Source organism: Triturus cristatus, chromosome 12 (assembly GCF_964204655.1).
Source record: "Triturus cristatus chromosome 12, aTriCri1.1, whole genome shotgun sequence".
Taxonomy (NCBI): Eukaryota; Metazoa; Chordata; class Amphibia; order Caudata; family Salamandridae; genus Triturus; species Triturus cristatus.
In genome coordinates, this window is record NC_140595.1 from 216,894,581 (window position 1) to 216,922,142 (window position 27,562).

General features: G+C 45.1%; 28 non-coding genes across 28 annotated transcripts; all 28 read right to left on the minus strand.

Moving 5' to 3' along the window:
• Positions 1-833: 833 nt before the first annotated feature.
• LOC146773403 (U5 spliceosomal RNA) lies at positions 834-948 on the minus strand. Its single transcript, XR_014974553.1, has one exon. It is a non-coding gene; the product is annotated as a U5 spliceosomal RNA (small nuclear RNA).
• Positions 949-1,837: 889 nt separating this feature from the next.
• LOC146773404 (U5 spliceosomal RNA) lies at positions 1,838-1,952 on the minus strand. The gene has a single exon (XR_014974811.1). It is a non-coding gene; the product is annotated as a U5 spliceosomal RNA (small nuclear RNA).
• An 839-nt stretch (positions 1,953-2,791) lies between these two features.
• Positions 2,792-2,906, minus strand: LOC146773405 (U5 spliceosomal RNA). Its single transcript, XR_014974822.1, has one exon. It is a non-coding gene; the product is annotated as a U5 spliceosomal RNA (small nuclear RNA).
• Positions 2,907-3,758: 852 nt separating this feature from the next.
• Positions 3,759-3,873, minus strand: LOC146773406 (U5 spliceosomal RNA). The gene has a single exon (XR_014974833.1). It is a non-coding gene; the product is annotated as a U5 spliceosomal RNA (small nuclear RNA).
• An 876-nt stretch (positions 3,874-4,749) lies between these two features.
• On the minus strand, positions 4,750-4,864 carry LOC146773407 (U5 spliceosomal RNA). The gene has a single exon (XR_014974806.1). It is a non-coding gene; the product is annotated as a U5 spliceosomal RNA (small nuclear RNA).
• Positions 4,865-5,752: 888 nt separating this feature from the next.
• LOC146773408 (U5 spliceosomal RNA) lies at positions 5,753-5,867 on the minus strand. The gene has a single exon (XR_014974840.1). It is a non-coding gene; the product is annotated as a U5 spliceosomal RNA (small nuclear RNA).
• Positions 5,868-6,719: 852 nt separating this feature from the next.
• On the minus strand, positions 6,720-6,834 carry LOC146773409 (U5 spliceosomal RNA). Its single transcript, XR_014974849.1, has one exon. It is a non-coding gene; the product is annotated as a U5 spliceosomal RNA (small nuclear RNA).
• An 876-nt stretch (positions 6,835-7,710) lies between these two features.
• On the minus strand, positions 7,711-7,825 carry LOC146773410 (U5 spliceosomal RNA). The gene has a single exon (XR_014974554.1). It is a non-coding gene; the product is annotated as a U5 spliceosomal RNA (small nuclear RNA).
• Positions 7,826-8,665: 840 nt separating this feature from the next.
• On the minus strand, positions 8,666-8,780 carry LOC146773411 (U5 spliceosomal RNA). The gene has a single exon (XR_014974856.1). It is a non-coding gene; the product is annotated as a U5 spliceosomal RNA (small nuclear RNA).
• Positions 8,781-9,619: 839 nt separating this feature from the next.
• Positions 9,620-9,735, minus strand: LOC146773412 (U5 spliceosomal RNA). Its single transcript, XR_014974376.1, has one exon. It is a non-coding gene; the product is annotated as a U5 spliceosomal RNA (small nuclear RNA).
• An 889-nt stretch (positions 9,736-10,624) lies between these two features.
• On the minus strand, positions 10,625-10,739 carry LOC146773413 (U5 spliceosomal RNA). The gene has a single exon (XR_014974857.1). It is a non-coding gene; the product is annotated as a U5 spliceosomal RNA (small nuclear RNA).
• Positions 10,740-11,615: 876 nt separating this feature from the next.
• Positions 11,616-11,730, minus strand: LOC146773414 (U5 spliceosomal RNA). Its single transcript, XR_014974555.1, has one exon. It is a non-coding gene; the product is annotated as a U5 spliceosomal RNA (small nuclear RNA).
• Positions 11,731-12,619: 889 nt separating this feature from the next.
• Positions 12,620-12,734, minus strand: LOC146773415 (U5 spliceosomal RNA). The gene has a single exon (XR_014974858.1). It is a non-coding gene; the product is annotated as a U5 spliceosomal RNA (small nuclear RNA).
• An 839-nt stretch (positions 12,735-13,573) lies between these two features.
• On the minus strand, positions 13,574-13,688 carry LOC146773416 (U5 spliceosomal RNA). The gene has a single exon (XR_014974859.1). It is a non-coding gene; the product is annotated as a U5 spliceosomal RNA (small nuclear RNA).
• An 839-nt stretch (positions 13,689-14,527) lies between these two features.
• Positions 14,528-14,643, minus strand: LOC146773417 (U5 spliceosomal RNA). The gene has a single exon (XR_014974377.1). It is a non-coding gene; the product is annotated as a U5 spliceosomal RNA (small nuclear RNA).
• Positions 14,644-15,532: 889 nt separating this feature from the next.
• LOC146773418 (U5 spliceosomal RNA) lies at positions 15,533-15,647 on the minus strand. The gene has a single exon (XR_014974860.1). It is a non-coding gene; the product is annotated as a U5 spliceosomal RNA (small nuclear RNA).
• Positions 15,648-16,499: 852 nt separating this feature from the next.
• Positions 16,500-16,614, minus strand: LOC146773419 (U5 spliceosomal RNA). Its single transcript, XR_014974393.1, has one exon. It is a non-coding gene; the product is annotated as a U5 spliceosomal RNA (small nuclear RNA).
• Positions 16,615-17,490: 876 nt separating this feature from the next.
• Positions 17,491-17,605, minus strand: LOC146773420 (U5 spliceosomal RNA). Its single transcript, XR_014974807.1, has one exon. It is a non-coding gene; the product is annotated as a U5 spliceosomal RNA (small nuclear RNA).
• Positions 17,606-18,481: 876 nt separating this feature from the next.
• Positions 18,482-18,596, minus strand: LOC146773421 (U5 spliceosomal RNA). Its single transcript, XR_014974861.1, has one exon. It is a non-coding gene; the product is annotated as a U5 spliceosomal RNA (small nuclear RNA).
• Positions 18,597-19,448: 852 nt separating this feature from the next.
• Positions 19,449-19,563, minus strand: LOC146773422 (U5 spliceosomal RNA). The gene has a single exon (XR_014974862.1). It is a non-coding gene; the product is annotated as a U5 spliceosomal RNA (small nuclear RNA).
• Positions 19,564-20,439: 876 nt separating this feature from the next.
• On the minus strand, positions 20,440-20,554 carry LOC146773423 (U5 spliceosomal RNA). Its single transcript, XR_014974556.1, has one exon. It is a non-coding gene; the product is annotated as a U5 spliceosomal RNA (small nuclear RNA).
• An 889-nt stretch (positions 20,555-21,443) lies between these two features.
• Positions 21,444-21,558, minus strand: LOC146773424 (U5 spliceosomal RNA). Its single transcript, XR_014974870.1, has one exon. It is a non-coding gene; the product is annotated as a U5 spliceosomal RNA (small nuclear RNA).
• Positions 21,559-22,397: 839 nt separating this feature from the next.
• On the minus strand, positions 22,398-22,513 carry LOC146773425 (U5 spliceosomal RNA). The gene has a single exon (XR_014974378.1). It is a non-coding gene; the product is annotated as a U5 spliceosomal RNA (small nuclear RNA).
• Positions 22,514-23,402: 889 nt separating this feature from the next.
• LOC146773426 (U5 spliceosomal RNA) lies at positions 23,403-23,517 on the minus strand. The gene has a single exon (XR_014974874.1). It is a non-coding gene; the product is annotated as a U5 spliceosomal RNA (small nuclear RNA).
• An 876-nt stretch (positions 23,518-24,393) lies between these two features.
• On the minus strand, positions 24,394-24,508 carry LOC146773427 (U5 spliceosomal RNA). The gene has a single exon (XR_014974558.1). It is a non-coding gene; the product is annotated as a U5 spliceosomal RNA (small nuclear RNA).
• An 889-nt stretch (positions 24,509-25,397) lies between these two features.
• Positions 25,398-25,512, minus strand: LOC146773428 (U5 spliceosomal RNA). The gene has a single exon (XR_014974875.1). It is a non-coding gene; the product is annotated as a U5 spliceosomal RNA (small nuclear RNA).
• An 839-nt stretch (positions 25,513-26,351) lies between these two features.
• LOC146773429 (U5 spliceosomal RNA) lies at positions 26,352-26,466 on the minus strand. The gene has a single exon (XR_014974876.1). It is a non-coding gene; the product is annotated as a U5 spliceosomal RNA (small nuclear RNA).
• An 839-nt stretch (positions 26,467-27,305) lies between these two features.
• Positions 27,306-27,421, minus strand: LOC146773430 (U5 spliceosomal RNA). The gene has a single exon (XR_014974379.1). It is a non-coding gene; the product is annotated as a U5 spliceosomal RNA (small nuclear RNA).
• Between the last annotated feature and the right edge of the window lie 141 nt (positions 27,422-27,562).

Below are 27,562 nucleotides of genomic sequence, written 5' to 3' on the forward strand. Positions count from 1 at the left end.
CCCTGTCATTGCGAGGGTGAGGACCTGAAAGGTATTTTCAGGCTCTAAGAAAGAGGGCGAGAACCAGGCCGGTGGGCAAAACAGGCCAACATTTCAAAGTCTCTGCTCAAGGTACAAAAAGGTGGACTGTTCACATGTGTATGTCTGGGAATATGCAAATTTCTTTTGTACTCACCTCAGCTCATTAGGAGTTGTCGGGGCTGCTGGGGAAGGGGAACAGGAAATGTGAATCAGGCTTTTAGTTAAGTGGCACTGTAGGCCTTTTGTCCCCTAGCCATTTTACGCTTTCAACACCATCTCTCCAATCGATATGCTCAGAGCCACCACTGTGCTCTACACATAGCCATGCACCGTATGTGCCTTTTTCACACGTACTTTCATTAAACCTGAATATAGAAGGATATATCTGTCTAGGCTGGAGACACATGAAACAAGTCTGACGTGCCCCTTCAAGTCTACCTGAGAGGAAGCTGACTCAGGATTGGTGACCTCTCACGGGCACAAATAAGGGGCAAGCCCTATGAAAAGCACAGCATGAGTCTTGGTCCCACCTTTAAAAAGGAGGGTGACCTCTGGGATCTGGCAGCAGGATCTTTGGGAGATAAGAAAATATACTGCCTGCGATCGTGAAGTTTGAAGTCAGTCAAGAAAAGCAATCTCATGCACTGCACAAGCTCTTTCCCATGAGGCACCTCTCCTGCACTCTGTTTATGCAAATGAGCAAGCAGAGAGCTCAGGAATAAAACACCAAACTCATGTCCCCCAAAAAAGCAGCAGACAATTGCTGGATATTCCCCAACTTCTAATACTTTTCTTTTAAACAAATGATAAACAGCCTCACCTGTGGCAAGGCTTAAAAAAATTGAATAAACTCTTAAATGTTCCTCGCCACGGAAATCTTTAGTAAAAGGCGAAAGATTTTTTCGTTTTGAAGAGAAACCAGAATAAGTGACAATGTAGCTCTCTAGGGTAAGTGGCGCCACATCAAAGACCCTGTCATTGCGAGGGTGAGGACCTGAAAGGTATTTTCAGGCTCTAAGAAAGAGGGCGAGAACCAGGCCGGTGGGCAAAACAGGCCAACATTTCAGAGTCTCTGCTCAAGGTACAAAAAGGTGGACTGTTCACATGTGTATGTCTGGGAATATGCAAATTTCTTTTGTACTCACCTCAGCTCATTAGGAGTTGTCGGGGCTGCTGGGGAAGGGGAACAGGAAATGTGAATCAGGCTTTTAGTTAAGTGGCACTGTAGGCCTTTTGTCCCCTAGCCATTTTACGCTTTCAACACCATCCCTCCAATCGATATGCTCAGAGCCACCACTGTGCTCTACACATAGCCATGCACCGTATGTGCCTTTTTCACACGTACTTTCATTAAACCTGAATATAGAAGGATATATCTGTCTAGGCTGGAGACACATGAAACAAGTCTGACGTGCCCCTTCAAGTCTACCTGAGAGGAAGCTGACTCAGGATTGGTGACCTCTCAGGGCACCTCTAAACGGACACAAATAACGGGCAAGCCCTATGAAAAGCACAGCATGAGTCTTGGTCCCACCTTTAAAAAGGAGGGTGACCTCTGGGATCTGGCAGCAGGATCTTTGGGAGATAAGAAAATATACTGCCTGCGATCGTGAAGTTTCAAGTCAGTCAAGAAAAGCAATCTCATGCACTGCACAAGCTCTTTCCCATGAGGCACCTCTCCTGCACTCTGTTTATGCAAATGAGCAAGCAGAGAGCTCAGGAATAAAACCCCAAACTCATGTCCCCCAAAAAAGCAGCAGACAATTGCTGGATATTCCCCAACTTGTAATGCTTTTCTTTTAAACAAATGATAAACAGCCTCACCTGTGGCAAGGCTTAAAAAAATTGAATAAACTCTTAAATGTTCCTCTCCACGGAAATCTTTAGTAAAAGGCGAAAGATTTTTTCGTTTTGAAGAGAAACCAGAGTAAGTGACAATATAGCTCTCTAGGGTAAGTGGCGGCACATCAAAGACCCTGTCATTGCGAGGGTGAGGACCTGAAAGGTATTTTCAGGCTCTAAGAAAGAGGGCGAGAACCAGGCCGGTGGGCAAAACAGGCCAACATTTCAAAGTCTCTGCTCAAGGTACAAAAAGGTGGACTGTTCACATGTGTATGTCTGGGAATATGCAAATTTCTTTTGTACTCACCTCAGCTCATTAGGAGTTGTCGGGGCTGCTGGGGAAGGGGAACAGGAAATGTGAATCAGGCTTTTAGTTAAGTGGCACTGTAGGCCTTTTGTCCCCTAGCCATTTTACGCTTTCAACACGCTCTACACATAGCCATGCACCGTATGTGCCTTTTTCACACGTACTTTCATTAAACCTGAATATAGAAGGATATATCTGTCTAGGCTGGAGACACGTGAAACAAGTCTGACGTGCCCCTTCAAGTCTACCTGAGAGGAAGCTGACTCAGGATTGGCGACCTCAACGGGCACAAATAACGGGCAAGCCCTATGAAAAGCACAGCATGAGTCTTGGTCCCACCTTTAAAAAGGAGGGTGACCTCTGGGATCTGGCAGCAGGATCTTTGGGAGATAAGAAAATATACTGCCTGCGATCGTGAAGTTTCAAGTCAGTCAAGAAAAGCAATCTCATGCACTGCACAAGCTCTTTCCCATGAGGCACCTCTCCTGCACTCTGTTTATGCAAATGAGCAAGCAGAGAGCTCAGGAATAAAACACCAAACTCATGTCCCCCAAAAAAGCAGCAGACAATTGCTGGATATTCCCCAACTTGTAATGCTTTTCTTTTAAACAAATGATAAACAGCCTCACCTGTGGCAAGGCTTAAAAAAATTGAATAAACTCTTAAATGTTCCTCTCCACGGAAATCTTTAGTAAAAGGCGAAAGATTTTTTCGTTTTGAAGAGAAACCAGAGTAAGTGACAATATAGCTCTCTAGGGTAAGTGGCGGCACATCAAAGACCCTGTCATTGCGAGGGTGAGGACCTGAAAGGTATTTTCAGGCTCTAAGAAAGAGGGCGAGAACCAGGCCGGTGGGCAAAACAGGCCAACATTTCAAAGTCTCTGCTCAAGGTACAAAAAGGTGGACTGTTCACATGTGTATGTCTGGGAATATGCAAATTTCTTTTGTACTCACCTCAGCTCATTAGGAGTTGTCGGGGCTGCTGGGGAAGGGGAACAGGAAATGTGAATCAGGCTTTTAGTTAAGTGGCACTGTAGGCCTTTTGTCCCCTAGCCATTTTACGCTTTCAACACGCTCTACACATAGCCATGCACCGTATGTGCCTTTTTCACACGTACTTTCATTAAACCTGAATATAGAAGGATATATCTGTCTAGGCTGGAGACACGTGAAACAAGTCTGACGTGCCCCTTCAAGTCTACCTGAGAGGAAGCTGACTCAGGATTGGCGACCTCTCAGGGCACCTCTAACGGGCACAAATAACGGGCAAGCCCTATGAAAAGCACAGCATGAGTCTTGGTCCCACCTTTAAAAAGGAGGGTGACCTCTGGGATCTGGCAGCAGGATCTTTGGGAGATAAGAAAATATACTGCCTGCGATCGTGAAGTTTCAAGTCAGTCAAGAAAAGCAATCTCATGCACTGCACAAGCTCTTTCCCATGAGGCACCTCTCCTGCACTCTGTTTATGCAAATGAGCAAGCAGAGAGCTCAGGAATAAAACACCAAACTCATGTCCCTCAAAAAAGCAGCAGACAATTGCTGGATATTCCCCAACTTGTAATGCTTTTCTTTTAAACAAATGATAAACAGCCTCACCTGTGGCAAGGCTTAAAAAAATTGAATAAACTCTTAAATGTTCCTCTCCACGGAAATCTTTAGTAAAAGGCGAAAGATTTTTTCGTTTTGAAGAGAAACCAGAGTAAGTGACAATATAGCTCTCTAGGGTAAGTGGCGGCACATCAAAGACCCTGTCATTGCGAGGGTGAGGACCTGAAAGGTATTTTCAGGCTCTAAGAAAGAGGGCGAGAACCAGGCCGGTGGGCAAAACAGGCCAACATTTCAAAGTCTCTGCTCAAGGTACAAAAAGGTGGACTGTTCACATGTGTATGTCTGGGAATATGCAAATTTCTTTTGTACTCACCTCAGCTCATTAGGAGTTGTCGGGGCTGCTGGGGAAGGGGAACAGGAAATGTGAATCAGGCTTTTAGTTAAGTGGCACTGTAGGCCTTTTGTCCCCTAGCCATTTTACGCTTTCAACACCATCTCTCCAATCGATATGCTCAGAGCCACCACTGTGCTCTACACATAGCCATGCACCGTATGTGCCTTTTTCACACGTACTTTCATTAAACCTGAATATAGAAGGATATATCTGTCTAGGCTGGAGACACATGAAACAAGTCTGACGTGCCCCTTCAAGTCTACCTGAGAGGAAGCTGACTCAGGATTGGTGACCTCTCACGGGCACAAATAAGGGGCAAGCCCTATGAAAAGCACAGCATGAGTCTTGGTCCCACCTTTAAAAAGGAGGGTGACCTCTGGGATCTGGCAGCAGGATCTTTGGGAGATAAGAAAATATACTGCCTGCGATCGTGAAGTTTGAAGTCAGTCAAGAAAAGCAATCTCATGCACTGCACAAGCTCTTTCCCATGAGGCACCTCTCCTGCACTCTGTTTATGCAAATGAGCAAGCAGAGAGCTCAGGAATAAAACACCAAACTCATGTCCCCCAAAAAAGCAGCAGACAATTGCTGGATATTCCCCAACTTCTAATACTTTTCTTTTAAACAAATGATAAACAGCCTCACCTGTGGCAAGGCTTAAAAAAATTGAATAAACTCTTAAATGTTCCTCGCCACGGAAATGTTTAGTAAAAGGCGAAAGATTTTTTCGTTTTGAAGAGAAACCAGAATAAGTGACAATATAGCTCTCTAGGGTAAGTGGCGCCACATCAAAGACCCTGTCATTGCGAGGGTGAGGACCTGAAAGGTATTTTCAGGCTCTAAGAAAGAGGGCGAGAACCAGGCCGGTGGGCAAAACAGGCCAACATTTCAGAGTCTCTGCTCAAGGTACAAAAAGGTGGACTGTTCACATGTGTATGTCTGGGAATATGCAAATTTCTTTTGTACTCACCTCAGCTCATTAGGAGTTGTCGGGGCTGCTGGGGAAGGGGAACAGGAAATGTGAATCAGGCTTTTAGTTAAGTGGCACTGTAGGCCTTTTGTCCCCTAGCCATTTAACGCTTTCAACACCATCCCTCCAATCGATATGCTCAGAGCCACCACTGTGCTCTACACATAGCCATGCACCGTATGTGCCTTTTTCACACGTACTTTCATTAAACCTGAATATAGAAGCATATATCTGTCTAGGCTGGAGACACGTGAAACAAGTCTGACGTGCCCCTTCAAGTCTACCTGAGAGGAAGCTGACTCAGGATTGGCGACCTCTCAGGGCACCTCTAACGGGCACAAATAACGGGCAAGCCCTATGAAAAGCACAGCATGAGTCTTGGTCCCACCTTTAAAAAGGAGGGTGACCTCTGGGATCTGGCAGCAGGATCTTTGGGAGATAAGAAAATATACTGCCTGCGATCGTGAAGTTTCAAGTCAGTCAAGAAAAGCAATCTCATGCACTGCACAAGCTCTTTCCCATGAGGCACCTCTCCTGCACTCTGTTTATGCAAATGAGCAAGCAGAGAGCTCAGGAATAAAACACCAAACTCATGTCCCCCAAAAAAGCAGCAGACAATTGCTGGATATTCCCCAACTTGTAATGCTTTTCTTTTAAACAAATGATAAACAGCCTCACCTGTGGCAAGGCTTAAAAAAATTGAATAAACTCTTAAATGTTCCTCTCCACGGAAATCTTTAGTAAAAGGCGAAAGATTTTTTCGTTTTGAAGAGAAACCAGAGTAAGTGACAATATAGCTCTCTAGGGTAAGTGGCGGCACATCAAAGACCCTGTCATTGCGAGGGTGAGGACCTGAAAGGTATTTTCAGGCTCTAAGAAAGAGGGCGAGAACCAGGCCGGTGGGCAAAACAGGCCAACATTTCAAAGTCTCTGCTCAAGGTACAAAAAGGTGGACTGTTCACATGTGTATGTCTGGGAATATGCAAATTTCTTTTGTACTCACCTCAGCTCATTAGGAGTTGTCGGGGCTGCTGGGGAAGGGGAACAGGAAATGTGAATCAGGCTTTTAGTTAAGTGGCACTGTAGGCCTTTTGTCCCCTAGCCATTTTACGCTTTCAACACGCTCTACACATAGCCATGCACCGTATGTGCCTTTTTCACACGTACTTTCATTAAACCTGAATATAGAAGGATATATCTGTCTAGGCTGGAGACACGTGAAACAAGTCTGACGTGCCCCTTCAAGTCTACCTGAGAGGAAGCTGACTCAGGATTGGCGACCTCTCAGGGCACCTCTAACGGGCACAAATAACGGGCAAGCCCTATGAAAAGCACAGCATGAGTCTTGGTCCCACCTTTAAAAAGGAGGGTGACCTCTGGGATCTGGCAGCAGGATCTTTGGGAGATAAGAAAATATACTGCCTGCGATCGTGAAGTTTCAAGTCAGTCAAGAAAAGCAATCTCATGCACTGCACAAGCTCTTTCCCATGAGGCACCTCTCCTGCACTCTGTTTATGCAAATGAGCAAGCAGAGAGCTCAGGAATAAAACACCAAACTCATGTCCCTCAAAAAAGCAGCAGACAATTGCTGGATATTCCCCAACTTGTAATGCTTTTCTTTTAAACAAATGATAAACAGCCTCACCTGTGGCAAGGCTTAAAAAAATTGAATAAACTCTTAAATGTTCCTCTCCACGGAAATCTTTAGTAAAAGGCGAAAGATTTTTTCGTTTTGAAGAGAAACCAGAGTAAGTGACAATATAGCTCTCTAGGGTAAGTGGCGGCACATCAAAGACCCTGTCATTGCGAGGGTGAGGACCTGAAAGGTATTTTCAGGCTCTAAGAAAGAGGGCGAGAACCAGGCCGGTGGGCAAAACAGGCCAACATTTCAAAGTCTCTGCTCAAGGTACAAAAAGGTGGACTGTTCACATGTGTATGTCTGGGAATATGCAAATTTCTTTTGTACTCACCTCAGCTCATTAGGAGTTGTCGGGGCTGCTGGGGAAGGGGAACAGGAAATGTGAATCAGGCTTTTAGTTAAGTGGCACTGTAGGCCTTTTGTCCCCTAGCCATTTTACGCTTTCAACACCATCTCTCCAATCGATATGCTCAGAGCCACCACTGTGCTCTACACATAGCCATGCACCGTATGTGCCTTTTTCACACGTACTTTCATTAAACCTGAATATAGAAGGATATATCTGTCTAGGCTGGAGACACATGAAACAAGTCTGACGTGCCCCTTCAAGTCTACCTGAGAGGAAGCTGACTCAGGATTGGTGACCTCTCACGGGCACAAATAAGGGGCAAGCCCTATGAAAAGCACAGCATGAGTCTTGGTCCCACCTTTAAAAAGGAGGGTGACCTCTGGGATCTGGCAGCAGGATCTTTGGGAGATAAGAAAATATACTGCCTGCGATCGTGAAGTTTGAAGTCAGTCAAGAAAAGCAATCTCATGCACTGCACAAGCTCTTTCCCATGAGGCACCTCTCCTGCACTCTGTTTATGCAAATGAGCAAGCAGAGAGCTCAGGAATAAAACACCAAACTCATGTCCCCCAAAAAAGCAGCAGACAATTGCTGGATATTCCCCAACTTCTAATACTTTTCTTTTAAACAAATGATAAACAGCCTCACCTGTGGCAAGGCTTAAAAAAATTGAATAAACTCTTAAATGTTCCTCGCCACGGAAATCTTTAGTAAAAGGCGAAAGATTTTTTCGTTTTGAAGAGAAACCAGAATAAGTGACAATGTAGCTCTCTAGGGTAAGTGGCGCCACATCAAAGACCCTGTCATTGCGAGGGTGAGGACCTGAAAGGTATTTTCAGGCTCTAAGAAAGAGGGCGAGAACCAGGCCGGTGGGCAAAACAGGCCAACATTTCAGAGTCTCTGCTCAAGGTACAAAAAGGTGGACTGTTCACATGTGTATGTCTGGGAATATGCAAATTTCTTTTGTACTCACCTCAGCTCATTAGGAGTTGTCGGGGCTGCTGGGGAAGGGGAACAGGAAATGTGAATCAGGCTTTTAGTTAAGTGGCACTGTAGGCCTTTTGTCCCTTTAGCCATTTTACGCTTTCAACACGCTCTACACATAGCCATGCACCGTATGTGCCTTTTTCACACGTACTTTCATTAAACCTGAATATAGAAGGATATATCTGTCTAGGCTGGAGACACGTGAAACAAGTCTGACGTGCCCCTTCAAGTCTACCTGAGAGGAAGCTGACTCAGGATTGGCGACCTCAACGGGCACAAATAACGGGCAAGCCCTATGAAAAGCACAGCATGAGTCTTGGTCCCACCTTTAAAAAGGAGGGTGACCTCTGGGATCTGGCAGCAGGATCTTTGGGAGATAAGAAAATATACTGCCTGCGATCGTGAAGTTTCAAGTCAGTCAAGAAAAGCAATCTCATGCACTGCACAAGCTCTTTCCCATGAGGCACCTCTCCTGCACTCTGTTTATGCAAATGAGCAAGCAGAGAGCTCAGGAATAAAACACCAAACTCATGTCCCCCAAAAAAGCAGCAGACAATTGCTGGATATTCCCCAACTTGTAATGCTTTTCTTTTAAACAAATGATAAACAGCCTCACCTGTGGCAAGGCTTAAAAAAATTGAATAAACTCTTAAATGTTCCTCTCCACGGAAATCTTTAGTAAAAGGCGAAAGATTTTTTCGTTTTGAAGAGAAACCAGAGTAAGTGACAATATAGCTCTCTAGGGTAAGTGGCGGCACATCAAAGACCCTGTCATTGCGAGGGTGAGGACCTGAAAGGTATTTTCAGGCTCTAAGAAAGAGGGCGAGAACCAGGCCGGTGGGCAAAACAGGCCAACATTTCAAAGTCTCTGCTCAAGGTACAAAAAGGTGGACTGTTCACATGTGTATGTCTGGGAATATGCAAATTTCTTTTGTACTCACCTCAGCTCATTAGGAGTTGTCGGGGCTGCTGGGGAAGGGGAACAGGAAATGTGAATCAGGCTTTTAGTTAAGTGGCACTGTAGGCCTTTTGTCCCCTAGCCATTTTACGCTTTCAACACGCTCTACACATAGCCATGCACCGTATGTGCCTTTTTCACACGTACTTTCATTAAACCTGAATATAGAAGGATATATCTGTCTAGGCTGGAGACACGTGAAACAAGTCTGACGTGCCCCTTCAAGTCTACCTGAGAGGAAGCTGACTCAGGATTGGCGACCTCAACGGGCACCTCTAACGGGCAAGCCCTATGAAAAGCACAGCATGAGTCTTGGTCCCACCTTTAAAAAGGAGGGTGACCTCTGGGATCTGGCAGCAGGATCTTTGGGAGATAAGAAAATATACTGCCTGCGATCGTGAAGTTTCAAGTCAGTCAAGAAAAGCAATCTCATGCACTGCACAAGCTCTTTCCCATGAGGCACCTCTCCTGCACTCTGTTTATGCAAATGAGCAAGCAGAGAGCTCAGGAATAAAACACCAAACTCATGTCCCCCAAAAAAGCAACAGACAATTGCTGGATATTCCCCAACTTGTAATGCTTTTCTTTTAAACAAATGATAAACAGCCTCACCTGTGGCAAAGGTTTAAAAAAATTGAATAAACTCTTAAATGTTCCTCTCCACGGAAATCTTTAGTAAAAGGCGAAAGATTTTTTCGTTTTGAAGAGAAACCAGAGTAAGTGACAATATAGCTCTCTAGGGTAAGTGGCGGCACATCAAAGACCCTGTCATTGCGAGGGTGAGGACCTGAAAGGTATTTTCAGGCTCTAAGAAAGAGGGCGAGAACCAGGCCGGTGGGCAAAACAGGCCAACATTTCAAAGTCTCTGCTCAAGGTACAAAAAGGTGGACTGTTCACATGTGTATGTCTGGGAATATGCAAATTTCTTTTGTACTCACCTCAGCTCATTAGGAGTTGTCGGGGCTGCTGGGGAAGGGGAACAGGAAATGTGAATCAGGCTTTTAGTTAAGTGGCACTGTAGGCCTTTTGTCCCCTAGCCATTTTACGCTTTCAACACCATCCCTCCAATCGATATGCTCAGAGCCACCACTGTGCTCTACACATAGCCATGCACCGTATGTGCCTTTTTCACACGTACTTTCATTAAACCTGAATATAGAAGGATATATCTGTCTAGGCTGGAGACACATGAAACAAGTCTGACGTGCCCCTTCAAGTCTACCTGAGAGGAAGCTGACTCAGGATTGGTGACCTCTCAGGGCACCTCTAAACGGACACAAATAACGGGCAAGCCCTATGAAAAGCACAGCATGAGTCTTGGTCCCACCTTTAAAAAGGAGGGTGACCTCTGGGATCTGGCAGCAGGATCTTTGGGAGATAAGAAAATATACTGCCTGCGATCGTGAAGTTTCAAGTCAGTCAAGAAAAGCAATCTCATGCACTGCACAAGCTCTTTCCCATGAGGCACCTCTCCTGCACTCTGTTTATGCAAATGAGCAAGCAGAGAGCTCAGGAATAAAACACCAAACTCATGTCCCCCAAAAAAGCAGCAGACAATTTCTGGATATTCCCCAACTTGTAATGCTTTTCTTTTAAACAAATGATAAACAGCCTCACCTGTGGCAAGGCTTAAAAAAATTGAATAAACTCTTAAATGTTCCTCTCCACGGAAATCTTTAGTAAAAGGCGAAAGATTTTTTCGTTTTGAAGAGAAACCAGAGTAAGTGACAATATAGCTCTCTAGGGTAAGTGGCGGCACATCAAAGACCCTGTCATTGCGAGGGTGAGGACCTGAAAGGTATTTTCAGGCTCTAAGAAAGAGGGCGAGAACCAGGCCGGTGGGCAAAACAGGCCAACATTTCAAAGTCTCTGCTCAAGGTACAAAAAGGTGGACTGTTCACATGTGTATGTCTGGGAATATGCAAATTTATTTTGTACTCACCTCAGCTCATTAGGAGTTGTCGGGGCTGCTGGGGAAGGGGAACAGGAAATGTGAATCAGGCTTTTAGTTAAGTGGCACTGTAGGCCTTTTGTCCCCTAGCCATTTTACGCTTTCAACACCATCTCTCCAATCGATATGCTCAGAGCCACCACTGTGCTCTACACATAGCCATGCACCGTATGTGCCTTTTTCACACGTACTTTCATTAAACCTGAATATAGAAGGATATATCTGTCTAGGCTGGAGACACATGAAACAAGTCTGACGTGCCCCTTCAAGTCTACCTGAGAGGAAGCTGACTCAGGATTGGTGACCTCTCACGGGCACAAATAAGGGGCAAGCCCTATGAAAAGCACAGCATGAGTCTTGGTCCCACCTTTAAAAAGGAGGGTGACCTCTGGGATCTGGCAGCAGGATCTTTGGGAGATAAGAAAATATACTGCCTGCGATCGTGAAGTTTGAAGTCAGTCAAGAAAAGCAATCTCATGCACTGCACAAGCTCTTTCCCATGAGGCACCTCTCCTGCACTCTGTTTATGCAAATGAGCAAGCAGAGAGCTCAGGAATAAAACACCAAACTCATGTCCCCCAAAAAAGCAGCAGACAATTGCTGGATATTCCCCAACTTCTAATACTTTTCTTTTAAACAAATGATAAACAGCCTCACCTGTGGCAAGGCTTAAAAAAATTGAATAAACTCTTAAATGTTCCTCGCCACGGAAATCTTTAGTAAAAGGCGAAAGATTTTTTCGTTTTGAAGAGAAACCAGAATAAGTGACAATGTAGCTCTCTAGGGTAAGTGGCGCCACATCAAAGACCCTGTCATTGCGAGGGTGAGGACCTGAAAGGTATTTTCAGGCTCTAAGAAAGAGGGCGAGAACCAGGCCGGTGGGCAAAACAGGCCAACATTTCAGAGTCTCTGCTCAAGGTACAAAAAGGTGGACTGTTCACATGTGTATGTCTGGGAATATGCAAATTTCTTTTGTACTCACCTCAGCTCATTAGGAGTTGTCGGGGCTGCTGGGGAAGGGGAACAGGAAATGTGAATCAGGCTTTTAGTTAAGTGGCACTGTAGGCCTTTTGTCCCCTAGCCATTTTACGCTTTCAACACCATCCCTCCAATCGATATGCTCAGAGCCACCACTGTGCTCTACACATAGCCATGCACCGTATGTGCCTTTTTCACACGTACTTTCATTAAACCTGAATATAGAAGGATATATCTGTCTAGGCTGGAGACACATGAAACAAGTCTGACGTGCCCCTTTAAGTCTACCTGAGAGGAAGCTGACTCAGGATTGGTGACCTCTCAGGGCACCTCTAAACGGACACAAATAACGGGCAAGCCCTATGAAAAGCACAGCATGAGTCTTGGTCCCACCTTTAAAAAGGAGGGTGACCTCTGGGATCTGGCAGCAGGATCTTTGGGAGATAAGAAAATATACTGCCTGCGATCGTGAAGTTTCAAGTCAGTCAAGAAAAGCAATCTCATGCACTGCACAAGCTCTTTCCCATGAGGCACCTCTCCTGCACTCTGTTTATGCAAATGAGCAAGCAGAGAGCTCAGGAATAAAACCCCAAACTCATGTCCCCCAAAAAAGCAGCAGACAATTGCTGGATATTCCCCAACTTGTAATGCTTTTCTTTTAAACAAATGATAAACAGCCTCACCTGTGGCAAGGCTTAAAAAAATTGAATAAACTCTTAAATGTTCCTCTCCACGGAAATCTTTAGTAAAAGGCGAAAGATTTTTTCGTTTTGAAGAGAAACCAGAGTAAGTGACAATATAGCTCTCTAGGGTAAGTGGCGGCACATCAAAGACCCTGTCATTGCGAGGGTGAGGACCTGAAAGGTATTTTCAGGCTCTAAGAAAGAGGGCGAGAACCAGGCCGGTGGGCAAAACAGGCCAACATTTCAAAGTCTCTGCTCAAGGTACAAAAAGGTGGACTGTTCACATGTGTATGTCTGGGAATATGCAAATTTCTTTTGTACTCACCTCAGCTCATTAGGAGTTGTCGGGGCTGCTGGGGAAGGGGAACAGGAAATGTGAATCAGGCTTTTAGTTAAGTGGCACTGTAGGCCTTTTGTCCCCTAGCCATTTTACGCTTTCAACACGCTCTACACATAGCCATGCACCGTATGTGCCTTTTTCACACGTACTTTCATTAAACCTGAATATAGAAGGATATATCTGTCTAGGCTGGAGACACGTGAAACAAGTCTGACGTGCCCCTTCAAGTCTACCTGAGAGGAAGCTGACTCAGGATTGGCGACCTCAACGGGCACAAATAACGGGCAAGCCCTATGAAAAGCACAGCATGAGTCTTGGTCCCACCTTTAAAAAGGAGGGTGACCTCTGGGATCTGGCAGCAGGATCTTTGGGAGATAAGAAAATATACTGCCTGCGATCGTGAAGTTTCAAGTCAGTCAAGAAAAGCAATCTCATGCACTGCACAAGCTCTTTCCCATGAGGCACCTCTCCTGCACTCTGTTTATGCAAATGAGCAAGCAGAGAGCTCAGGAATAAAACACCAAACTCATGTCCCCCAAAAAAGCAGCAGACAATTGCTGGATATTCCCCAACTTGTAATGCTTTTCTTTTAAACAAATGATAAACAGCCTCACCTGTGGCAAGGCTTAAAAAAATTGAATAAACTCTTAAATGTTCCTCTCCACGGAAATCTTTAGTAAAAGGCGAAAGATTTTTTCGTTTTGAAGAGAAACCAGAGTAAGTGACAATATAGCTCTCTAGGGTAAGTGGCGGCACATCAAAGACCCTGTCATTGCGAGGGTGAGGACCTGAAAGGTATTTTCAGGCTCTAAGAAAGAGGGCGAGAACCAGGCCGGTGGGCAAAACAGGCCAACATTTCAAAGTCTCTGCTCAAGGTACAAAAAGGTGGACTGTTCACATGTGTATGTCTGGGAATATGCAAATTTCTTTTGTACTCACCTCAGCTCATTAGGAGTTGTCGGGGCTGCTGGGGAAGGGGAACAGGAAATGTGAATCAGGCTTTTAGTTAAGTGGCACTGTAGGCCTTTTGTCCCCTAGCCATTTTACGCTTTCAACACGCTCTACACATAGCCATGCACCGTATGTGCCTTTTTCACACGTACTTTCATTAAACCTGAATATAGAAGGATATATCTGTCTAGGCTGGAGACACGTGAAACAAGTCTGACGTGCCCCTTCAAGTCTACCTGAGAGGAAGCTGACTCAGGATTGGCGACCTCAACGGGCACCTCTAACGGGCAAGCCCTATGAAAAGCACAGCATGAGTCTTGGTCCCACCTTTAAAAAGGAGGGTGACCTCTGGGATCTGGCAGCAGGATCTTTGGGAGATAAGAAAATATACTGCCTGCGATCGTGAAGTTTCAAGTCAGTCAAGAAAAGCAATCTCATGCACTGCACAAGCTCTTTCCCATGAGGCACCTCTCCTGCACTCTGTTTATGCAAATGAGCAAGCAGAGAGCTCAGGAATAAAACACCAAACTCATGTCCCCCAAAAAAGCAACAGACAATTGCTGGATATTCCCCAACTTGTAATGCTTTTCTTTTAAACAAATGATAAACAGCCTCACCTGTGGCAAAGGTTTAAAAAAATTGAATAAACTCTTAAATGTTCCTCTCCACGGAAATCTTTAGTAAAAGGCGAAAGATTTTTTCGTTTTGAAGAGAAACCAGAGTAAGTGACAATATAGCTCTCTAGGGTAAGTGGCGGCACATCAAAGACCCTGTCATTGCGAGGGTGAGGACCTGAAAGGTATTTTCAGGCTCTAAGAAAGAGGGCGAGAACCAGGCCGGTGGGCAAAACAGGCCAACATTTCAAAGTCTCTGCTCAAGGTACAAAAAGGTGGACTGTTCACATGTGTATGTCTGGGAATATGCACATTTCTTTTGTACTCACCTCAGCTCATTAGGAGTTGTCGGGGCTGCTGGGGAAGGGGAACAGGAAATGTGAATCAGGCTTTTAGTTAAGTGGCACTGTAGGCCTTTTGTCCCCTAGCCATTTTACGCTTTCAACACCATCCCTCCAATCGATATGCTCAGAGCCACCACTGTGCTCTACACATAGCCATGCACCGTATGTGCCTTTTTCACACGTACTTTCATTAAACCTGAATATAGAAGGATATATCTGTCTAGGCTGGAGACACATGAAACAAGTCTGACGTGCCCCTTCAAGTCTACCTGAGAGGAAGCTGACTCAGGATTGGTGACCTCTCAGGGCACCTCTAAACGGACACAAATAACGGGCAAGCCCTATGAAAAGCACAGCATGAGTCTTGGTCCCACCTTTAAAAAGGAGGGTGACCTCTGGGATCTGGCAGCAGGATCTTTGGGAGATAAGAAAATATACTGCCTGCGATCGTGAAGTTTCAAGTCAGTCAAGAAAAGCAATCTCATGCACTGCACAAGCTCTTTCCCATGAGGCACCTCTCCTGCACTCTGTTTATGCAAATGAGCAAGCAGAGAGCTCAGGAATAAAACACCAAACTCATGTCCCCCAAAAAAGCAGCAGACAATTTCTGGATATTCCCCAACTTGTAATGCTTTTCTTTTAAACAAATGATAAACAGCCTCACCTGTGGCAAGGCTTAAAAAAATTGAATAAACTCTTAAATGTTCCTCTCCACGGAAATCTTTAGTAAAAGGCGAAAGATTTTTTCGTTTTGAAGAGAAACCAGAGTAAGTGACAATATAGCTCTCTAGGGTAAGTGGCGGCACATCAAAGACCCTGTCATTGCGAGGGTGAGGACCTGAAAGGTATTTTCAGGCTCTAAGAAAGAGGGCGAGAACCAGGCCGGTGGGCAAAACAGGCCAACATTTCAAAGTCTCTGCTCAAGGTACAAAAAGGTGGACTGTTCACATGTGTATGTCTGGGAATATGCAAATTTCTTTTGTACTCACCTCAGCTCATTAGGAGTTGTCGGGGCTGCTGGGGAAGGGGAACAGGAAATGTGAATCAGGCTTTTAGTTAAGTGGCACTGTAGGCCTTTTGTCCCCTAGCCATTTTACGCTTTCAACACGCTCTACACATAGCCATGCACCGTATGTGCCTTTTTCACACGTACTTTCATTAAACCTGAATATAGAAGGATATATCTGTCTAGGCTGGAGACACGTGAAACAAGTCTGACGTGCCCCTTCAAGTCTACCTGAGAGAAAGCTGACTCAGGATTGGCGACCTCTCAGGGCACCTCTAACGGGCACAAATAACGGGCAAGCCCTATGAAAAGCACAGCATGAGTCTTGGTCCCACCTTTAAAAAGGAGGGTGACCTCTGGGATCTGGCAGCAGGATCTTTGGGAGATAAGAAAATATACTGCCTGCGATCGTGAAGTTTCAAGTCAGTCAAGAAAAGCAATCTCATGCACTGCACAAGCTCTTTCCCATGAGGCACCTCTCCTGCACTCTGTTTATGCAAATGAGCAAGCAGAGAGCTCAGGAATAAAACACCAAACTCATGTCCCTCAAAAAAGCAGCAGACAATTGCTGGATATTCCCCAACTTGTAATGCTTTTCTTTTAAACAAATGATAAACAGCCTCACCTGTGGCAAGGCTTAAAAAAATTGAATAAACTCTTAAATGTTCCTCTCCACGGAAATCTTTAGTAAAAAGCGAAAGATTTTTTCGTTTTGAAGAGAAACCAGAGTAAGTGACAATATAGCTCTCTAGGGTAAGTGGCGGCACATCAAAGACCCTGTCATTGCGAGGGTGAGGACCTGAAAGGTATTTTCAGGCTCTAAGAAAGAGGGCGAGAACCAGGCCGGTGGGCAAAACAGGCCAACATTTCAAAGTCTCTGCTCAAGGTACAAAAAGGTGGACTGTTCACATGTGTATGTCTGGGAATATGCAAATTTCTTTTGTACTCACCTCAGCTCATTAGGAGTTGTCGGGGCTGCTGGGGAAGGGGAACAGGAAATGTGAATCAGGCTTTTAGTTAAGTGGCACTGTAGGCCTTTTGTCCCCTAGCCATTTTACGCTTTCAACACCATCTCTCCAATCGATATGCTCAGAGCCACCACTGTGCTCTACACATACCCATGCACCGTATGTGCCTTTTTCACACGTACTTTCATTAAACCTGAATATAGAAGGATATATCTGTCTAGGCTGGAGACACATGAAACAAGTCTGACGTGCCCCTTCAAGTCTACCTGAGAGGAAGCTGACTCAGGATTGGTGACCTCTCACGGGCACAAATAACGGGCAAGCCCTATGAAAAGCACAGCATGAGTCTTGGTCCCACCTTTAAAAAGGAGGGTGACCTCTGGGATCTGGCAGCAGGATCTTTGGGAGATAAGAAAATATACTGCCTGCGATCGTGAAGTTTGAAGTCAGTCAAGAAAAGCAATCTCATGCACTGCACAAGCTCTTTCCCATGAGGCACCTCTCCTGCACTCTGTTTATGCAAATGAGCAAGCAGAGAGCTCAGGAATAAAACACCAAACTCATGTCCCCCAAAAAAGCAGCAGACAATTGCTGGATATTCCCCAACTTCTAATACTTTTCTTTTAAACAAATGATAAACAGCCTCACCTGTGGCAAGGCTTAAAAAAATTGAATAAACTCTTAAATGTTCCTCGCCACGGAAATGTTTAGTAAAAGGCGAAAGATTTTTTCGTTTTGAAGAGAAACCAGAATAAGTGACAATATAGCTCTCTAGGGTAAGTGGCGCCACATCAAAGACCCTGTCATTGCGAGGGTGAGGACCTGAAAGGTATTTTCAGGCTCTAAGAAAGAGGGCGAGAACCAGGCCGGTGGGCAAAACAGGCCAACATTTCAGAGTCTCTGCTCAAGGTACAAAAAGGTGGACTGTTCACATGTGTATGTCTGGGAATATGCAAATTTCTTTTGTACTCACCTCAGCTCATTAGGAGTTGTCGGGGCTGCTGGGGAAGGGGAACAGGAAATGTGAATCAGGCTTTTAGTTAAGTGGCACTGTAGGCCTTTTGTCCCCTAGCCATTTAACGCTTTCAACACCATCCCTCCAATCGATATGCTCAGAGCCACCACTGTGCTCTACACATAGCCATGCACCGTATGTGCCTTTTTCACACGTACTTTCATTAAACCTGAATATAGAAGCATATATCTGTCTAGGCTGGAGACACGTGAAACAAGTCTGACGTGCCCCTTCAAGTCTACCTGAGAGGAAGCTGACTCAGGATTGGCGACCTCAACGGGCACAAATAACGGGCAAGCCCTATGAAAAGCACAGCATGAGTCTTGGTCCCACCTTTAAAAAGGAGGGTGACCTCTGGGATCTGGCAGCAGGATCTTTGGGAGATAAGAAAATATACTGCCTGCGATCGTGAAGTTTCAAGTCAGTCAAGAAAAGCAATCTCATGCACTGCACAAGCTCTTTCCCATGAGGCACCTCTCCTGCACTCTGTTTATGCAAATGAGCAAGCAGAGAGCTCAGGAATAAAACACCAAACTCATGACCCACCAAAAAAGCAGCAGACAATTGCTGGATATTCCCCAACTTGTAATGCTTTTCTTTTAAACAAATGATAAACAGCCTCACCTGTGGCAAGGCTTAAAAAAATTGAATAAACTCTTAAATGTTCCTCTCCACGGAAATCTTTAGTAAAAGGCGAAAGATTTTTTCGTTTTGAAGAGAAACCAGAGTAAGTGACAATATAGCTCTCTAGGGTAAGTGGCGGCACATCAAAGACCCTGTCATTGCGAGGGTGAGGACCTGAAAGGTATTTTCAGGCTCTAAGAAAGAGGGCGAGAACCAGGCCGGTGGGCAAAACAGGCCAACATTTCAAAGTCTCTGCTCAAGGTACAAAAAGGTGGACTGTTCACATGTGTATGTCTGGGAATATGCAAATTTCTTTTGTACTCACCTCAGCTCATTAGGAGTTGTCGGGGCTGCTGGGGAAGGGGAACAGGAAATGTGAATCAGGCTTTTAGTTAAGTGGCACTGTAGGCCTTTTGTCCCCTAGCCATTTTACGCTTTCAACACGCTCTACACATAGCCATGCACCGTATGTGCCTTTTTCACACGTACTTTCATTAAACCTGAATATAGAAGGATATATCTGTCTAGGCTGGAGACACGTGAAACAAGTCTGACGTGCCCCTTCAAGTCTACCTGAGAGGAAGCTGACTCAGGATTGGCGACCTCTCAGGGCACCTCTAACGGGCACAAATAACGGGCAAGCCCTATGAAAAGCACAGCATGAGTCTTGGTCCCACCTTTAAAAAGGAGGGTGACCTCTGGGATCTGGCAGCAGGATCTTTGGGAGATAAGAAAATATACTGCCTGCGATCGTGAAGTTTCAAGTCAGTCAAGAAAAGCAATCTCATGCACTGCACAAGCTCTTTCCCATGAGGCACCTCTCCTGCACTCTGTTTATGCAAATGAGCAAGCAGAGAGCTCAGGAATAAAACACCAAACTCATGTCCCTCAAAAAAGCAGCAGACAATTGCTGGATATTCCCCAACTTGTAATGCTTTTCTTTTAAACAAATGATAAACAGCCTCACCTGTGGCAAGGCTTAAAAAAATTGAATAAACTCTTAAATGTTCCTCTCCACGGAAATCTTTAGTAAAAGGCGAAAGATTTTTTCGTTTTGAAGAGAAACCAGAGTAAGTGACAATATAGCTCTCTAGGGTAAGTGGCGGCACATCAAAGACCCTGTCATTGCGAGGGTGAGGACCTGAAAGGTATTTTCAGGCTCTAAGAAAGAGGGCGAGAACCAGGCCGGTGGGCAAAACAGGCCAACATTTCAAAGTCTCTGCTCAAGGTACAAAAAGGTGGACTGTTCACATGTGTATGTCTGGGAATATGCAAATTTCTTTTGTACTCACCTCAGCTCATTAGGAGTTGTCGGGGCTGCTGGGGAAGGGGAACAGGAAATGTGAATCAGGCTTTTAGTTAAGTGGCACTGTAGGCCTTTTGTCCCCTAGCCATTTTACGCTTTCAACACCATCTCTCCAATCGATATGCTCAGAGCCACCACTGTGCTCTACACATAGCCATGCACCGTATGTGCCTTTTTCACACGTACTTTCATTAAACCTGAATATAGAAGGATATATCTGTCTAGGCTGGAGACACATGAAACAAGTCTGACGTGCCCCTTCAAGTCTACCTGAGAGGAAGCTGACTCAGGATTGGTGACCTCTCACGGGCACAAATAAGGGGCAAGCCCTATGAAAAGCACAGCATGAGTCTTGGTCCCACCTTTAAAAAGGAGGGTGACCTCTGGGATCTGGCAGCAGGATCTTTGGGAGATAAGAAAATATACTGCCTGCGATGGTGAAGTTTGAAGTCAGTCAAGAAAAGCAATCTCATGCACTGCACAAGCTCTTTCCCATGAGGCACCTCTCCTGCACTCTGTTTATGCAAATGAGCAAGCAGAGAGCTCAGGAATAAAACACCAAACTCATGTCCCCCAAAAAAGCAGCAGACAATTGCTGGATATTCCCCAACTTCTAATACTTTTCTTTTAAACAAATGATAAACAGCCTCACCTGTGGCAAGGCTTAAAAAAATTGAATAAACTCTTAAATGTTCCTCGCCACGGAAATCTTTAGTAAAAGGCGAAAGATTTTTTCGTTTTGAAGAGAAACCAGAATAAGTGACAATGTAGCTCTCTAGGGTAAGTGGCGCCACATCAAAGACCCTGTCATTGCGAGGGTGAGGACCTGAAAGGTATTTTCAGGCTCTAAGAAAGAGGGCGAGAACCAGGCCGGTGGGCAAAACAGGCCAACATTTCAGAGTCTCTGCTCAAGGTACAAAAAGGTGGACTGTTCACATGTGTATGTCTGGGAATATGCAAATTTCTTTTGTACTCACCTCAGCTCATTAGGAGTTGTCGGGGCTGCTGGGGAAGGGGAACAGGAAATGTGAATCAGGCTTTTAGTTAAGTGGCACTGTAGGCCTTTTGTCCCCTAGCCATTTTACGCTTTCAACACCATCCCTCCAATCGATATGCTCAGAGCCACCACTGTGCTCTACACATAGCCATGCACCGTATGTGCCTTTTTCACACGTACTTTCATTAAACCTGAATATAGAAGGATATATCTGTCTAGGCTGGAGACACATGAAACAAGTCTGACGTGCCCCTTCAAGTCTACCTGAGAGGAAGCTGACTCAGGATTGGTGACCTCTCAGGGCACCTCTAAACGGACACAAATAACGGGCAAGCCCTATGAAAAGCACAGCATGAGTCTTGGTCCCACCTTTAAAAAGGAGGGTGACCTCTGGGATCTGGCAGCAGGATCTTTGGGAGATAAGAAAATATACTGCCTGCGATCGTGAAGTTTCAAGTCAGTCAAGAAAAGCAATCTCATGCACTGCACAAGCTCTTTCCCATGAGGCACCTCTCCTGCACTCTGTTTATGCAAATGAGCAAGCAGAGAGCTCAGGAATAAAACCCCAAACTCATGTCCCCCAAAAAAGCAGCAGACAATTGCTGGATATTCCCCAACTTGTAATGCTTTTCTTTTAAACAAATGATAAACAGCCTCACCTGTGGCAAGGCTTAAAAAAATTGAATAAACTCTTAAATGTTCCTCTCCACGGAAATCTTTAGTAAAAGGCGAAAGATTTTTTCGTTTTGAAGAGAAACCAGAGTAAGTGACAATATAGCTCTCTAGGGTAAGTGGCGGCACATCAAAGACCCTGTCATTGCGAGGGTGAGGACCTGAAAGGTATTTTCAGGCTCTAAGAAAGAGGGCGAGAACCAGGCCGGTGGGCAAAACAGGCCAACATTTCAAAGTCTCTGCTCAAGGTACAAAAAGGTGGACTGTTCACATGTGTATGTCTGGGAATATGCAAATTTCTTTTGTACTCACCTCAGCTCATTAGGAGTTGTCGGGGCTGCTGGGGAAGGGGAACAGGAAATGTGAATCAGGCTTTTAGTTAAGTGGCACTGTAGGCCTTTTGTCCCCTAGCCATTTTACGCTTTCAACACGCTCTACACATAGCCATGCACCGTATGTGCCTTTTTCACACGTACTTTCATTAAACCTGAATATAGAAGGATATATCTGTCTAGGCTGGAGACACGTGAAACAAGTCTGACGTGCCCCTTCAAGTCTACCTGAGAGGAAGCTGACTCAGGATTGGCGACCTCAACGGGCACCTCTAACGGGCAAGCCCTATGAAAAGCACAGCATGAGTCTTGGTCCCACCTTTAAAAAGGAGGGTGACCTCTGGGATCTGGCAGCAGGATCTTTGGGAGATAAGAAAATATACTGCCTGCGATCGTGAAGTTTCAAGTCAGTCAAGAAAAGCAATCTCATGCACTGCACAAGCTCTTTCCCATGAGGCACCTCTCCTGCACTCTGTTTATGCAAATGAGCAAGCAGAGAGCTCAGGAATAAAACACCAAACTCATGTCCCCCAAAAAAGCAACAGACAATTGCTGGATATTCCCCAACTTGTAATGCTTTTCTTTTAAACAAATGATAAACAGCCTCACCTGTGGCAAAGGTTTAAAAAAATTGAATAAACTCTTAAATGTTCCTCTCCACGGAAATCTTTAGTAAAAGGCGAAAGATTTTTTCGTTTTGAAGAGAAACCAGAGTAAGTGACAATATAGCTCTCTAGGGTAAGTGGCGGCACATCAAAGACCCTGTCATTGCGAGGGTGAGGACCTGAAAGGTATTTTCAGGCTCTAAGAAAGAGGGCGAGAACCAGGCCGGTGGGCAAAACAGGCCAACATTTCAAAGTCTCTGCTCAAGGTACAAAAAGGTGGACTGTTCACATGTGTATGTCTGGGAATATGCAAATTTCTTTTGTACTCACCTCAGCTCATTAGGAGTTGTCGGGGCTGCTGGGGAAGGGGAACAGGAAATGTGAATCAGGCTTTTAGTTAAGTGGCACTGTAGGCCTTTTGTCCCCTAGCCATTTTACGCTTTCAACACCATCCCTCCAATCGATATGCTCAGAGCCACCACTGTGCTCTACACATAGCCATGCACCGTATGTGCCTTTTTCACACGTACTTTCATTAAACCTGAATATAGAAGGATATATCTGTCTAGGCTGGAGACACATGAAACAAGTCTGACGTGCCCCTTCAAGTCTACCTGAGAGGAAGCTGACTCAGGATTGGTGACCTCTCAGGGCACCTCTAAACGGACACAAATAACGGGCAAGCCCTATGAAAAGCACAGCATGAGTCTTGGTCCCACCTTTAAAAAGGAGGGTGACCTCTGGGATCTGGCAGCAGGATCTTTGGGAGATAAGAAAATATACTGCCTGCGATCGTGAAGTTTCAAGTCAGTCAAGAAAAGCAATCTCATGCACTGCACAAGCTCTTTCCCATGAGGCACCTCTCCTGCACTCTGTTTATGCAAATGAGCAAGCAGAGAGCTCAGGAATAAAACACCAAACTCATGTCCCCCAAAAAAGCAGCAGACAATTTCTGGATATTCCCCAACTTGTAATGCTTTTCTTTTAAACAAATGATAAACAGCCTCACCTGTGGCAAGGCTTAAAAAAATTGAATAAACTCTTAAATGTTCCTCTCCACGGAAATCTTTAGTAAAAGGCGAAAGATTTTTTCGTTTTGAAGAGAAACCAGAGTAAGTGACAATATAGCTCTCTAGGGTAAGTGGCGGCACATCAAAGACCCTGTCATTGCGAGGGTGAGGACCTGAAAGGTATTTTCAGGCTCTAAGAAAGAGGGCGAGAACCAGGCCGGTGGGCAAAACAGGCCAACATTTCAAAGTCTCTGCTCAAGGTACAAAAAGGTGGACTGTTCACATGTGTATGTCTGGGAATATGCAAATTTCTTTTGTACTCACCTCAGCTCATTAGGAGTTGTCGGGGCTGCTGGGGAAGGGGAACAGGAAATGTGAATCAGGCTTTTAGTTAAGTGGCACTGTAGGCCTTTTGTCCCCTAGCCATTTTACGCTTTCAACACCATCTCTCCAATCGATATGCTCAGAGCCACCACTGTGCTCTACACATAGCCATGCACCGTATGTGCCTTTTTCACACGTACTTTCATTAAACCTGAATATAGAAGGATATATCTGTCTAGGCTGGAGACACATGAAACAAGTCTGACGTGCCCCTTCAAGTCTACCTGAGAGGAAGCTGACTCAGGATTGGTGACCTCTCACGGGCACAAATAAGGGGCAAGCCCTATGAAAAGCACAGCATGAGTCTTGGTCCCACCTTTAAAAAGGAGGGTGACCTCTGGGATCTGGCAGCAGGATCTTTGGGAGATAAGAAAATATACTGCCTGCGATCGTGAAGTTTGAAGTCAGTCAAGAAAAGCAATCTCATGCACTGCACAAGCTCTTTCCCATGAGGCACCTCTCCTGCACTCTGTTTATGCAAATGAGCAAGCAGAGAGCTCAGGAATAAAACACCAAACTCATGTCCCCCAAAAAAGCAGCAGACAATTGCTGGATATTCCCCAACTTCTAATACTTTTCTTTTAAACAAATGATAAACAGCCTCACCTGTGGCAAGGCTTAAAAAAATTGAATAAACTCTTAAATGTTCCTCGCCACGGAAATCTTTAGTAAAAGGCGAAAGATTTTTTCGTTTTGAAGAGAAACCAGAATAAGTGACAATGTAGCTCTCTAGGGTAAGTGGCGCCACATCAAAGACCCTGTCATTGCGAGGGTGAGGACCTGAAAGGTATTTTCAGGCTCTAAGAAAGAGGGCGAGAACCAGGCCGGTGGGCAAAACAGGCCAACATTTCAGAGTCTCTGCTCAAGGTACAAAAAGGTGGACTGTTCACATGTGTATGTCTGGGAATATGCAAATTTCTTTTGTACTCACCTCAGCTCATTAGGAGTTGTCGGGGCTGCTGGGGAAGGGGAACAGGAAATGTGAATCAGGCTTTTAGTTAAGTGGCACTGTAGGCCTTTTGTCCCCTAGCCATTTTACGCTTTCAACACCATCCCTCCAATCGATATGCTCAGAGCCACCACTGTGCTCTACACATAGCCATGCACCGTATGTGCCTTTTTCACACGTACTTTCATTAAACCTGAATATAGAAGGATATATCTGTCTAGGCTGGAGACACATGAAACAAGTCTGACGTGCCCCTTCAAGTCTACCTGAGAGGAAGCTGACTCAGGATTGGTGACCTCTCAGGGCACCTCTAAACGGACACAAATAACGGGCAAGCCCTATGAAAAGCACAGCATGAGTCTTGGTCCCACCTTTAAAAAGGAGGGTGACCTCTGGGATCTGGCAGCAGGATCTTTGGGAGATAAGAAAATATACTGCCTGCGATCGTGAAGTTTCAAGTCAGTCAAGAAAAGCAATCTCATGCACTGCACAAGCTCTTTCCCATGAGGCACCTCTCCTGCACTCTGTTTATGCAAATGAGCAAGCAGAGAGCTCAGGAATAAAACCCCAAACTCATGTCCCCCAAAAAAGCAGCAGACAATTGCTGGATATTCCCCAACTTGTAATGCTTTTCTTTTAAACAAATGATAAACAGCCTCACCTGTGGCAAGGCTTAAAAAAATTGAATAAACTCTTAAATGTTCCTCTCCACGGAAATCTTTAGTAAAAGGCGAAAGATTTTTTCGTTTTGAAGAGAAACCAGAGTAAGTGACAATATAGCTCTCTAGGGTAAGTGGCGGCACATCAAAGACCCTGTCATTGCGAGGGTGAGGACCTGAAAGGTATTTTCAGGCTCTAAGAAAGAGGGCGAGAACCAGGCCGGTGGGCAAAACAGGCCAACATTTCAAAGTCTCTGCTCAAGGTACAAAAAGGTGGACTGTTCACATGTGTATGTCTGGGAATATGCAAATTTCTTTTGTACTCACCTCAGCTCATTAGGAGTTGTCGGGGCTGCTGGGGAAGGGGAACAGGAAATGTGAATCAGGCTTTTAGTTAAGTGGCACTGTAGGCCTTTTGTCCCCTAGCCATTTTACGCTTTCAACACGCTCTACACATAGCCATGCACCGTATGTGCCTTTTTCACACGTACTTTCATTAAACCTGAATATAGAAGGATATATCTGTCTAGGCTGGAGACACGTGAAACAAGTCTGACGTGCCCCTTCAAGTCTACCTGAGAGGAAGCTGACTCAGGATTGGCGACCTCAACGGGCACAAATAACGGGCAAGCCCTATGAAAAGCACAGCATGAGTCTTGGTCCCACCTTTAAAAAGGAGGGTGACCTCTGGGATCTGGCAGCAGGATCTTTGGGAGATAAGAAAATATACTGCCTGCGATCGTGAAGTTTCAAGTCAGTCAAGAAAAGCAATCTCATGCACTGCACAAGCTCTTTCCCATGAGGCACCTCTCCTGCACTCTGTTTATGCAAATGAGCAAGCAGAGAGCTCAGGAATAAAACACCAAACTCATGTCCCCCAAAAAAGCAGCAGACAATTGCTGGATATTCCCCAACTTGTAATGCTTTTCTTTTAAACAAATGATAAACAGCCTCACCTGTGGCAAGGCTTAAAAAAATTGAATAAACTCTTAAATGTTCCTCTCCACGGAAATCTTTAGTAAAAGGCGAAAGATTTTTTCGTTTTGAAGAGAAACCAGAGTAAGTGACAATATAGCTCTCTAGGGTAAGTGGCGGCACATCAAAGACCCTGTCATTGCGAGGGTGAGGACCTGAAAGGTATTTTCAGGCTCTAAGAAAGAGGGCGAGAACCAGGCCGGTGGGCAAAACAGGCCAACATTTCAAAGTCTCTGCTCAAGGTACAAAAAGGTGGACTGTTCACATGTGTATGTCTGGGAATATGCAAATTTCTTTTGTACTCACCTCAGCTCATTAGGAGTTGTCGGGGCTGCTGGGGAAGGGGAACAGGAAATGTGAATCAGGCTTTTAGTTAAGTGGCACTGTAGGCCTTTTGTCCCCTAGCCATTTTACGCTTTCAACACGCTCTACACATAGCCATGCACCGTATGTGCCTTTTTCACACGTACTTTCATTAAACCTGAATATAGAAGGATATATCTGTCTAGGCTGGAGACACGTGAAACAAGTCTGACGTGCCCCTTCAAGTCTACCTGAGAGGAAGCTGACTCAGGATTGGCGACCTCAACGGGCACCTCTAACGGGCAAGCCCTATGAAAAGCACAGCATGAGTCTTGGTCCCACCTTTAAAAAGGAGGGTGACCTCTGGGATCTGGCAGCAGGATCTTTGGGAGATAAGAAAATATACTGCCTGCGATCGTGAAGTTTCAAGTCAGTCAAGAAAAGCAATCTCATGCACTGCACAAGCTCTTTCCCATGAGGCACCTCTCCTGCACTCTGTTTATGCAAATGAGCAAGCAGAGAGCTCAGGAATAAAACACCAAACTCATGTCCCCCAAAAAAGCAACAGACAATTGCTGGATATTCCCCAACTTGTAATGCTTTTCTTTTAAACAAATGATAAACAGCCTCACCTGTGGCAAAGGTTTAAAAAAATTGAATAAACTCTTAAATGTTCCTCTCCACGGAAATCTTTAGTAAAAGGCGAAAGATTTTTTCGTTTTGAAGAGAAACCAGAGTAAGTGACAATATAGCTCTCTAGGGTAAGTGGCGGCACATCAAAGACCCTGTCATTGCGAGGGTGAGGACCTGAAAGGTATTTTCAGGCTCTAAGAAAGAGGGCGAGAACCAGGCCGGTGGGCAAAACAGGCCAACATTTCAAA